This window comes from Schistocerca cancellata, chromosome 10 (genome assembly GCF_023864275.1).
Source record: "Schistocerca cancellata isolate TAMUIC-IGC-003103 chromosome 10, iqSchCanc2.1, whole genome shotgun sequence".
NCBI lineage: Eukaryota > Metazoa > Arthropoda > Insecta > Orthoptera > Acrididae > Schistocerca > Schistocerca cancellata.
The window spans coordinates 201,295,982-201,308,983 of NC_064635.1; positions in this window are offsets into that span (position 1 = coordinate 201,295,982).

The window sequence follows — 13,002 nt, forward strand, 5'->3', positions numbered from 1 at the left end:
GATCTCCTACACTGGCCGTACGCCACTGGTGATCGTCGAGGGGACACTGAATAGTGCACGGTACATCCAAACCGTCATCGAACCCATCGTTCTACCATTCCTAGACCGGCAAGGGAACTTGCTGTTCCAACAGGACAATGCACGTCCGCATGTATCCCGTGCCACCCAACGTGCTCTAGAAGGTGTAAGTCAACTACCCTGGCCAGCAAGATCTCCTGATCTGTCCCCCATTGAGCATGTTTGGGACTTGATGAAGCGTCGTCTCACGCGGTCTGCACGTCCAGCACGAACGCTGGTCCAACTGAGGCGCCAGGTGGAAATGGCATGGCAAGCCGTTCCACAGGACTACATCCAGCATCTCTATGATCGTCTCCATGGGAGAATAGCAGCCTGCATTGCTGCGAAAGGTGGATATACACTGTACTAGTGCCGACATTGTGCATGCTCTGTTGCCTGTGTCTATGTGCCTGTGGTTCTGTCAGTGTGATAATGTGATGTATCTGACCCCAGGAACGTGTCAATAAAGTTTCCCCTTCCTGGGACAATGAATTCCCGGTGTTCTTATTTCAATTTCCAGGAGTGTATATACTATGTTTGTCTTTATATTGTTATGTGACTCCCCATTTTGGGTTTGTTTTATTTATACATATGAGCGTTGTATTTGTATTTGTGTGTATATGTAATATGTGGGTTGTCTATGGCTTGGACACGATTAAATAAAATAAAACTGCTTTTAACCATACTTCTTCTGTTTTTCGCTTTACTACTTCTGTATCCTAGTTTAACATTAATATAATTTGAAATCAGACACAACTGCCGACACTTTTTGCTGAACTTCATGCGTGCAATTGTTTTGAAAACTTTCACTTTCATACGATATTGCGGTGCCTGTGTTATTCCGAATTGCGGTGTAAAGTTCTTGCTCTCGGGGTGGAAAAAAATATAGAAAATGATTTCAAAGATGGAGCAGATAAGAAAGTTCAGAAACAAAAATAATGAAGCTACAAAAAATATATACCGAAGGCTGAATAACGAACTGTGTAAGAAACAAGCGGGCTACGAAAAAAGGCTGAAAGAAGAGTGCGACTGCATTGAAGAACTATAGTCGAAGGAAAGATACGATTTACTGTGCAACAGAGTAAAGACTACAACATGGCGTCAGAATAGAGCAGGAAGTGCCACTACAGAAATTCTCAGTGAAGATGAAAATGTAATGTACAAGTATCTTGAAGATATCCTACAGACATGAAAAACTATTGAAAAGATCGGTATGTCATAAATTACAAACCAACCGCTCTGGAAGTTATATCCGTGAACAATGTAGATGATGACGAGAAAGGATCAACAGCCATAATTGAAGAAGTTGTGGTGTCACCGCCAGACACCACACTTGCTAGGTGGTAGCCCTTAAATCGGCCGCGGTCCGTTTGTATACGTCGGACCCGCGTGTCGCCACTGTCAGTGATTGCAGACCGAGCGCCGCCACACGGCAGGTCTAGAGAGACCTCCTAGCACTCGCCCCAGTTGTACAGCCTACTTTACTAGCGATGGTTCACTGACAAATTACGCTCTCATTTGCCGAGACGATCGTTAGCGTAGCCTTCAGCTACGTCATTTGCTACGACCTAGCAAGGCGCCATTATCATTTGCTATTTATCTTGTGATGCATGTACCGTCAGACCGATGTTCACCTATTATGAATTAAAGTTAAGTATTCCAGTAGTTACTTACGTCCTTTGCTACTATAAATTCCCTTAACTGTTCCAGAACTCACGCCAGCCTGCGTGAGTTAACGCGTGCCTTTCGGCTACCAATCATAGTGGATTGGCTGTCTTGCCAAGTCACAACAGAAGTAAAGCGTGAAATGGCTACAATGAAAAATGGGAAAGCAGTAGGTACAGATACTAAAATGTTCGTATCAAGAAGGAGTAAGAGAAATATTGAGGTTATGCAACAAAATATATGACTGTGGTGAATGGCCAGAGGACATTCAGACACCAGTAATGATCTCATTACGAAAGAAACAAGGAAACAAAAAATGCTGTGAAGAAGGACAAATTTTCCGCGTTGCACAGGCAGCTAAAAATTTTAAGAATCATGAATAAAGTACTGCGAAAGGTAATGGAGAGGAATACAAGTGATGAGCAATTTGGTTTTAAATGGATTCAAGGCACAGGGGATGCAATAGGACTTTTGGGAATTTTGGGAAAGACTTCTATATAAAACGGAAGAGTCCTCTTTACAGCGTGGCTCGCAATTCACGTTACACGCTTCTAGTGTAAATTACGGTAGATCACTTTTAATAACATTAGTTATGTCTTGGCCATTCATTTATTTTTCATCAACCTTAATCGATTCTACTTGCCGTCATTTTTAAAGACTAAAAGAATACAACATAAAATATAATACATTTCACCATTGTTAAGAGACATGTTACAACGACTAGAATGCGGCTTTGTAGATTACCATTGCTATGTCAGTCGTTGTAACGACGGCTGAAGAGAATCGTTTACGGTAACACAGGTGCAACCCTTCCGCAAATTGCTGCAGATTTCAATGCTGGTCCATCAACAAGTGTCAGCGTGCGAACCATTCAACGGAACATCATCGATATGAGCTTTCGGTGCCGCAGGTCACCTCGTGTGCCCTTGATGTCTGCGCGACACGAAGCTCTGCGCCTCGCCTGGGCCCGTCAACACCGACGTTGGACTGTTCACGACTGGAAACATGTTGTCTGGTCGGACGAGTCTCGTTTCAGATTGTATGATGTGGATGGACGTGTACAGGAATGGAGACAACCTCACTAATCCGTGGACCCTGCATGTCAGCAGGGGAATGCTCAAGCTGGTGGAGGCTTCGTAATGGTGTGGGGCGTATGCAGTTGGAGTGATATGGGACCCACTATACGTCTGGATATGATTCTGACAGCTGACAGGTACGTAAACATACTGTCTGGTCACCTGCAACCATTCATATCCATTTTGCATTCCGACGGACTTGGGCAATTCCATCAGGACAGTGCGACACCCCACATGTCCAGAACTGCTACACAGAGTGGCTCCAGGACCACTGTTCTGAGTTTAAACACTTCCGCTGGCCACCAAACTCCCCAGACGTGAACTTTATTAAGCATATCTGGTATGCCTCCCAACACGCTGTTCAGAATAGACCTCCGCGCAGTTGTACTCTTACGGATTTATGGACACACCTACAAGATTCATGGGGTCAGTTCCCTCCAGCACTACTTCAGACATTACTCGAGTCCATGCCACGTCTTGTTGTGGCTGTTCTGCGTGTTCGCAGGGGCCCTACACAATAATTCTGGCTCTTAATCGTATAATATAACACTCTGGTGGTTGTAGAGGGCACTTACACATCAAGTTTTAGATAGGAACACATGTTCGTAGATAAATGTAAGCTTCCACAGCTGGTACTGACCTTACTTAAAACTTCCGGCCTATCAGGCAGTGGTTGATAACATAAAACTTTCACCTAACGTTTCCTCTCCGACTATGGGAGACATCTTTAAGCGGAAAGGAAACGATAGGAAAAATGGTTCAAATGGCTCTGAGCACTATGGGACTTAACATCTGAGGTCATCAGTCCCCTAGAACTTAGAACTCCTTAAACCTAACTAACCTAAGGACATCATACACATCCATGCCCCAGGCAGGATTCGAACCTGCGACCGTAGCGGTCACGCGTTTCCAGACTGAAGCGCCTAGAACCGCACGGCTACACCGGCCTGCAAACAATAGGAGTAAGTTTTATACATCGACCACCGCCTAATATCGCGGAGGTTTTAACTGATATGTCCGTAAATGTCATCCAAAGATGCCACAGACCGTCAAAGTTATAGGCGCCGGCGCCTGTAAATGTACAGGGTGTTTCAAAAATGACCGGTATATTTGAAACGGCAATAAAAACTAAACGAGCAGCGATAGAAATACACCGTTTGTTGCAATATGCTTGGGACAACAGTACATTTTCAGGCAGACAAACTTTCGAAATTACCATAGTTACAATTTTCAACAACAGATGGCGTGCGGTCTAGGAAACTCTATAGTACGATATTTTCCACATATCCACCATGCGTAGCAATAATATGGCGTAGTCTCGGAATGAAATTACCAGAAACCTTTGACAACGTGTCTGGCGGAATGGCTTCACATGCAGATGAGATGTACTGCTTCAGCTGTTCAATTGTTTCTGGATTCTGGCGGTACACCTGGTCTTTCAAGTGTCCCCACAGAAAGAAGTCACAGGGGTTCATGTCTGGCGAATAGGGAGGCCAATCCACGCCGCCTCCTGTATGTTTCGGATAGCCCAAAGCAATCACACGATCATCGAAATATTCATTCAGGAAATTAAAGACGTCGGCCGTGCGATGTGGCCGGGCACCATCTTGCATAAACCACGAGGTGTTCGCAGTGTCGTCTAAGGCAGTTTGTACCGCTACAAATTCACGAAGAATGTCCAGATAGCGTGATGCAGTAATCGTTTCGGATCTGAAAAATGGGCCAATGATTCCTTTGGAAGAAATGGCGGCCCAGACCAGTACTTTTTGAGGATGCAGGGACGATGGGACTGCAACATGGGGCTTTTCGCTTCCCCATATGCGCCAGTTCCGTTTATTGACGAAGCCGTCCAGGTAAAAATAAGCTTCGTCAGTAAACCAAATGCTGCCCACATGCATATCGCCGTCATCAATCCTGTGCACTATATCGTTAGCGAATGTCTCTCGTGCAGCAATGGTAGCGGCGCTGAGGGGTTGCCGCGTTTGAATTTTGTATGGTTAGAAGTGTAAACTCTGGCGCATGAGACGATACGTGGACGTTGGCGTCATTTGGACCGCAGCTGCAACACGGCGAACGGAAACCCGAGGCCACTGTCGGATCACCTGCTTCACTAGCTGCGCGTTGCCCTCTGTGGTTGCCGTACGCGGTCGCCCTACCTTTCCAGCACGTTCATCCGCCACGTTCCCAGTCCGTTGAAATTTTTCAAACAGATCCTTTATTGTATCGCTTTTCGGTCCTTTGGTTACATTAAACCTCCGTTGAAAACTTCGTCTTGTTTCAACAACACTGTGTTCTAGGCGGTGGAATTCCAACACCAGAAAAATCCTCTGTTCTAAGGAATAAACCATGTTGTCTACAGCACACTTGCACGTTGTGAACAGCACACGCTTACAGCAGAAAGACGACGTACAGAATGGCGCACCCACAGACTGCGTTGTCTTCTATATCTTTCACATCACTTGCAGCACCACCTGTTGTTGAAAATTGTAACTACAGTAATTTCGAAAGTTTGTCCGCCTGAAAATGTACTGTTGTCCCAAGCATATTGCAACAAACGGTGTATTTCTATCGCTGCTCGTTTAGTTTTTATTGCCGTTTCAAATATACCGGTCATTTTTGAAACACCCTGTAAGTATATACAGGGTGATTCCGTGATGATGTTACAGAATTTATAGGAAGATATAGGAGCATAAATATATCAATTTGAGATAAGGGTCCCGTACCGGAGACGAACGAGTCGAAAGCTATAAGCGAAAACCGTTCTAGTGGAGTAGATTAGGGTTTAACGTCCCTTCGACACCGAGGTTATTAGAGACGGAGCGCAAGCTCGGATTAAGGAAGGATGGGGAACGAAATCGTCCGTGCCCTTACGAAGGAACCATTCAGGCATTTTCCTTAAGCGATTTTGGGGAAATCATGGAAAACCTAAAGCGTGATGCCCGGACACGAGTTTCGACCATCATCCTCCCGAATGCGAGTCCAGCGTGCTAACCACTGCGCCACCTCGCTCGGTAAAACCATTCTCATAACTCTGAAAATGCAATAAACGCACTGGTACTGAGTTGCTACGGCCGACCGGAGTGGCCGTGCGATTCTAGGCGCTACAGTGTGGAACCGCGCGACCGCTACGGTCGCAGGTTCGAATCCTGCCTCGGGCATGGATGTGCGTGATGTCCTTGGGTTACTTAACTTTAAGTAGATCTAAGTTCTAGGGGACTGATGACCTCAGCAGTTAAGTCCCATAGTGCTCAGAGCCATTTGTGTTGCTACGATTGTAGGGTAGGCAACTTTCAGAGATGATAGTATGGACCTAAACAAGAAAAAGCCTGGTAATGGGCTTTAAAATGCGTATCTTACGAGCTACGGGCACTTGTTTAATAGAGGAGATGCGTTTCACGGTAGCGAAAACGAGCAAGTTCTCATAGCTCCTCAGCTACGCATTTTAGAGACTTTTTTGTTGTTTTGGTCCATACCACCGCCTCTGTAAGCTGTCTACCCTACAATCTTAGCAACAACAGTACAAGCACATGTGTTCCACTGTCAGAGGTATCAAAACGTTTTTCGCTTGTAACTTTCGACTCGCTCGTCTCCGGCACAGGCATTCTTACCTCAAATTGATACATTTATGCTTCTCCATCATCCTAGAAAATTTGTAACGTCACCACGGACTCACCCTGTGTATACATACATATAGAGGAGTCGGCGCTCTATAGGGTCATTGGATGAGGTTTCAGGACATGGCTTTCTGTGTAAAACTTGATCTACAAGGTTCCCTCTACAACCTCTAGAAGTATGTAACGTAAAATAGCCTGTATGTTTTATAGACGTCGAAAACGTCTTGATAATGAGGTTTGGGATAAGCTTACAACTATAATTTGAGAAAAGAGAGTGGATTGGAAAACCAGACTACTTATAAACTCAATATATTTAAATAGAATGGCGTCAGTGAAACTGAGAGGAGAAAGTACGAACGGGACAGAACTAGAAAAACAAGTAAGACGAGGCTGCTGTCTGTCTCTACACTGTCTGCTGGATGACAAGGCGTTAAAAATTGAAGGCAAAAGAATACGGCCTTTTAAATCTGCAAGCAACATGGCCCTCCCAGCATCAGCTGAAAAAGAACTGCAGGTACGATGAAAACCACTGAAGTTAAACGAAGGACTGATGGAACGAAAATCAGTACAAAGAAAACAGAGGTAATGGCACAAGAAGAAAATAAAAAGGTAGAGGTAATGACGAATTTTTCCCCAGGGTATGCGGCTTTACTGTGTGGTTAAATGATAATGGCGTCCTCTTGGGTAAAATATTCCGGAGGTAAAATAGTCCCCCATTCGGATCTCCGGGAGGAGACTACTCAAGAGGACGTCGTTATCAGGAGAAAGAAAACTGGCGTTCTACGGATCGGAGCGTGGAATGTTGGATCCCTTAATCGGGCAGGTAGGTTAGAAAATTTGAAAAGGGAAATGGATAGGTTAAAGTTAGATATAGTGGAAATTGGTGAAGTTCGGTGGCAGGAGGAACAAGACTTCTGGTGGGGTGAATGTTGTTGTTGTTATGGTCTTCAGTCCTGAGACTGGTTTGATGCAGCTCTGCATGCTAATCTAACCTGTGCAAGCTTCTTCATCTCCCAGTACCTACTGCAACCTACATCCTTCTGAATCTGCTTAGTATATTCATCTCTTGGTCTCCCTCTACGATTTTTACCCTCCACGCTGACCTCCAATGCTAAATTTGTGATCCCTTGATGCCTCAGGACATGTCCTACCAACCGATCCCTTCTTCTAGTCAAGTTGTGTCACAAACTTCTCCCCAACCCTATTCAATACCTCCTCATTAGTTACGTGATCTACCCACCTAATCTTCAACATTCTTCTGTAGCACCACATTTCGAAAGCTTCTATTCTCTTCTTGTCCAAACTAGTTACCGTCCATGTTTCACTTCCATACATGGCTACACTCCATACAAATACTTTCAGAAACGACTTCCTGACACTTAAATCTATACTTTATGTTAACAAATTTCTCTTCTTCAGAAACGCTTTCCTTGCCATTGCCAGTCTACATTTTATATCCTCTCTACTTCGACCGTCATCAGTTATTTTGCTCCCAAAATAGCAAAACTCCTTTACTACTTTAGGTGTCTCATTTCCTAATCTAATTCCCTCAGCATCACCCGACTTAATTCGACTACATTCCATTATCCTCGTTTTGGTTTTGTTGACGTTCATCTTATATCCTCCTTTCAAGACACTGTCAATTCCGTTCAACTGCTGTTCCAAGTCCTTTGCTGTCTCTGACAGAATTACAATGTCATCGGCGAACCTCAAAGTTTTTATTTCTTCTCCCTGGATTTTAATACCTACTCCTAATTTTTCTTTTGTTTCCTTTACTGCTTGCTCAATATACAGATTAAATAACATCTGGGAGAGGCTAAAACCCTGTCTCACTCCCTTCCCAACTACTGCTTCCCTTTCATCTCCCTCGACTCTTATAACTGCCATCAGGTTTCTGTACAAATTGTAAATAGCCTTTCGCTCCCTGTATTTTAGCCTTGACACCTTTAGAATTTCAAAGAGAGTATTCCAGTCAACATTGTCAAAAGCTTTCTCTATGTCTACAAATGCTAGAAACGTAGGTTTGCCTTTCCTTAATCTTTCTTCTAAGATAAGTCGTAAGGTCAGTATTGCCTCACGTGTTCCAACATTTCTAGGGAATCCAAACTGATCTTCCCCGAGGTCGGCTTCTACCAGTTTTTCCATTCGTCTGTAAATAATTCGCGTTAATGTTTTGCAGCTATGAATGCAGGGTTATAAATACAAAATCAAATAGGGGTAATGCAGGAGTAGGTTTAATAATGAATAAAAAAATAGGATTGCGGGTAAGCTACTACAAACAGTATAGTTAACGAATTATAGTGGCAAAGATAGACATGAAGCTCACGCCTACTACAGTAGTACAAGTTTATAGGCCAACTAGCTCTGCAGATGACGAAGAAATTGAAGAAATGTATGATGAGATAAAAGAAATTATTCAGGTAGTGAAGGGAGACGAAAATTTAATAGTCACGGGTGACTGGAATTCGAGAGTAGGAAACGGGAGGGAACGAAACACAGTAGGTGAATATGGACTGGGGGTAAGAAATGAAAGAGGAAGCCGTCTGGTAGAATTTTGCACGGAGCATAACTTAATCATAGCTAACACTTGGTTTAAGAATCATAAAAGAAGGTTGTATACATGGAAGAATCCTGGAGATACTAAAAGATACCAGATAGATTATATAATGGCATGACAGAGATTCAGGAACCAGGTTTTAAATTGTATGACATTTCCAGGGGCAGATGTGGACTCTGACCACAATCTATTGGTTATGAACTGTAGATTAAAACTGAAGAAATTGCAAAAACGTGGGAATTTAAGGATATGAACCTGGATAAACCGACTAAACTAGAGGTTGTACAGAGTTTCAGGGAGAGCATAAGGGAACAATTGACAGGAATGGGGGAAAGAAATACAGTAGAAGAAGAATGGGTAGCTCTGAGGGATGAAGTAGTGAAGGCAGCAGAGGATCAAGTAGCTAAAAAGACTAGGGCAAGTAGAAATCCTTAGGTAACAGAAAAAATATTGAATTTAATTGATAAAAGGAGAAAATATAAAAATGCAGTAAATGAAGCAGGCAAAGAGGAGTACAAACGTCTCAGAAATGAGATCGACAGGAAGTGCAAAATGGCAAAGCAGGCATGGCTGAAGGACAAATGTAAGGATGTAGAGGCTTATCTCACTAGGGGTAAGATAGATACTGCCTACAGGAAAATTAAAGAGACCGTTGGAGAAAAGAGAACCATTTGTATGAATATCAAGAGCTCAGATGGAAACCCAGCTATAAGCAAAGAAGGGAAAGCAGAAAGATTGAAGGCGTATATAGTGGGTTATACAAGGGCGATGTACTTGAGGACAATATTATGGAAATGGAAGGGGATGTAGATGAAGATGAAATGGGAGATATGATTCTGCGTGAAGAGTTTGACAGAGCACTGAAAGACCTGAGTCGAAACAAGGCCCCCAGAGTAGACAACATTCCATTAGAACTACTGACGGCCTTGGGAGAGCCAGTCCTGACAAAACTCTACCATCTGGTGAGCAAGATGTACGAGACAGGCGAAATACCCTCAGACTTCAAGAAAAATATAATAATTCCAATCCCAAAGAAAGCAGGTGTTGATAGATGTGAAAATTACTGAATAATCAGTTTAATAAGTCACAGCTGCAAAATACTTACACGAATTCTTTACAGACGAATGGAAAAACTGGTAGAAGCCGACCTCGGGGAAGATCAGTTTGGATTCCCTAGAAATGTTGGAACACGTGAAGCAATACTGACCTTACGACTTATCTTAGAAGAAAGATTAAGGAAAGGCAAACCTACGTTTCTAGCATTTTTAGACATAGAGAAAGCTTTTGACAATGTTGACTGGAATACTCTCTTTCAAATTCTAAAAGTGTCAAGGCTAAACTACAGGGAGCGAAAGGCTATTTACAATTTGTACAGAAACCTGATGGCAGTTATAAGAGTCGAGGGAGATGAAAGGGAAGCAGTGGTTGGGAAGGGAGTGAGACAGGGTTGTAGCCTCTCCCCGATGTTATTCAATCTGTATATTGAGCAAGCAGTAAAGGAAACAAAAGAAAAATTAGGAGTAGGTATTAAAATCCAGGGAGAAGAAATAAAAACTTTGAGGTTCGTCGATGACATTGTAATTCTGTCAGAGACAGCAAAGGACTTGGAACAGCAGTTGAACGGAATTGACAGTGTCTTGAAAGGAGGATATAAGATGAACATCAACAAAACCAAAACGAGGATAATGGAATGTAGTCGAATTAAGTCGGGTGATGCTGAGGGAATTAGATTAGGAAATGAGACACTTAAAGTAGTAAAGGAGTTTTGCTATTTGGGGAGCAAAATAACTGATGATGGTCGAAGTAGAGAGGATATAAAACGTGGACTGGCAATGGCAAGGAAAGCGTTTCTGAAGAAGAGACATTTGTTAACATGAAGTATAGATTTAAGTGTCAGGAAGTCGTTTCTGAAAATATTTGTATGGAGTATAGCCATGTATGGAAGTGAAACATGGACAGTAAATAGTTTGGACAAGAAGAGAATAGAAGCTTTCGAAATGTGGTGCTACAGAAGAATGTTGAAGATTAGGTGGGTAGATCACGTAACTAATGAGGAGGTATTGAAAAGGATTGGGCAGAAGAGAAGTTTGTGGTACAACTTGACTAGAAGAAGGGATCGGTTGGTATGACATGTCCTTAGGCATCAAGGTATCACAAATTTAGCATTGGAGGTCAGCGTGGAGGGTAAAAATCGTAGAAGGAGACCAAGATATGAATACAGTAAGCAGATTCAGAAGGATGTAGGTTGCAATAAGTACTGGGAGATGAAGGAGCTTGCACAGGATAGAGTAGCGTGGAGAGCTGCATCAAACCAGTCTCAGGACTGAAGACCACAACAAGAACAACAAATCTGCAAGCAACATGCCCTTCCCAGCATCAGCTGAAAAAGAACTGCAGGTACGATGAAAACCACTGAAGTAGATGACTGAAATGTGGTATTAGCCGCACGCACCTAATACTGCGGATCTCTAAGTACTGAATTCCCTAACGATTTCCGAAATGCAGTCTCCCATTCGTCTAGGTCGAGCTCCGCCAATGGGCTGCTCTTTTTGTGTATGCGATACTACCGCCATCTGTATATGTGCATATTGCTATGACATGACTTTTGTCACTTCAGGGTGTGTTAAGAAAAAAGGAGGGGTTTATAGAAACAGTCAATGAGAAAATGAGGAAATAAACCAAACAAAGGATAACCTTCCACGAGTGACACCGTGGAATGTCAGCAGTTTGAATGTAGCTGGGAATCTAGTGACTCTGAAAAGTGAAATTCAAAGGCTCGTTCTAGATATAGTGGGGATTATTGAAGTCATCTACATCTACATCTACATCCATACTCCGCAAGCCACCTGACGGTGTGTGGCGGAGGGTACTCTGAGTACGTCTATCGGTTCTCCCTTCTATTCCAGTCTCGTATTGTTCGTGGAAAGAAGGATTGTCGGTATGCTTCTGTGTGGGCTCTAATCTGTCTGATTTTATCCTCATGGTATCTTCGTGAGATATACGTAGGAGGGAGTAATATACTGCTTGACTCTTCGGTGAAGGTATGTTCTCGAAACTTTAACAAAAGCCCGTACCGAGCTACTGAGCGTCTCTCCTGCAGAGTCTTCCACTGGAGTCAAATGGAAAGAACATAAGGTTTTCTGGTCAGACGAGTGAAGAGTGATAGCAGCAGCAGCAGCAGCAGAAATGGTTTATGGGAATATGATTCGTTATGATTCGGAACGTAGGGCAAAGTGTGAGCTACTGGGAACAGTTCAGTGTTAAGGTTGTTCTCATCATATTCGACAGCAAACCAACACCAGCAAGGGTAGTTCAGGTAAACATGCCTAAGTCGTAAGTGTAAGATCAAGTGATTGATAAGGTATGGGAGGGTACTGAGCGGGTAATTCAATATGTAAGAGCGATGAAAATCTAATAACCATACGTCATTGGAAAGTGGCTCTTAGGGAGGGAGAAGAAGAAAGGGTTACTGAAGACTATGGGCTTGGTGGTAGGAATGAGAGAGGAGGAATACCAATTGAGTTATGCAATAACTTTCAGTTAGTAACAGCAAACACATTGTTCAAAAACACATACAAGGAAAACGCCTGGAGACTCCCGAAGATCCCAGCTGGCTTACGTCATAGTCATAAAGATATTCCTAAATCTGATACTGGATTTTGAAGCATACCCCAAAGCAAATATAGTCGCAGATCACAATTTCGTAATAATGAAGAGTGGACTGAAGACTCAGTGTGGAAGGAAATGCGATACTAAAGTAATGATAATTTATGAGACGCGTTTGAAATTCTCTGAGGCTGTAGATACAGCTGTAAGGAATACCAAAGTAGGCAGTTCAGTTGAAGAAGTGTACACATCTCTAAAAAGAGGAATTACAGAAGTTTGAAAGACCAACAAATGTATTAGGAAGGTAACTGCGAAGATAGCCAGGGCAACGGACGAAATTTATCTACTGATCGACGAACGAAGGAAACACGAAAGTGTTCATAGAAAGACAGGACTACAGCAATTTAAAAAAGAACTGCAGAGTATC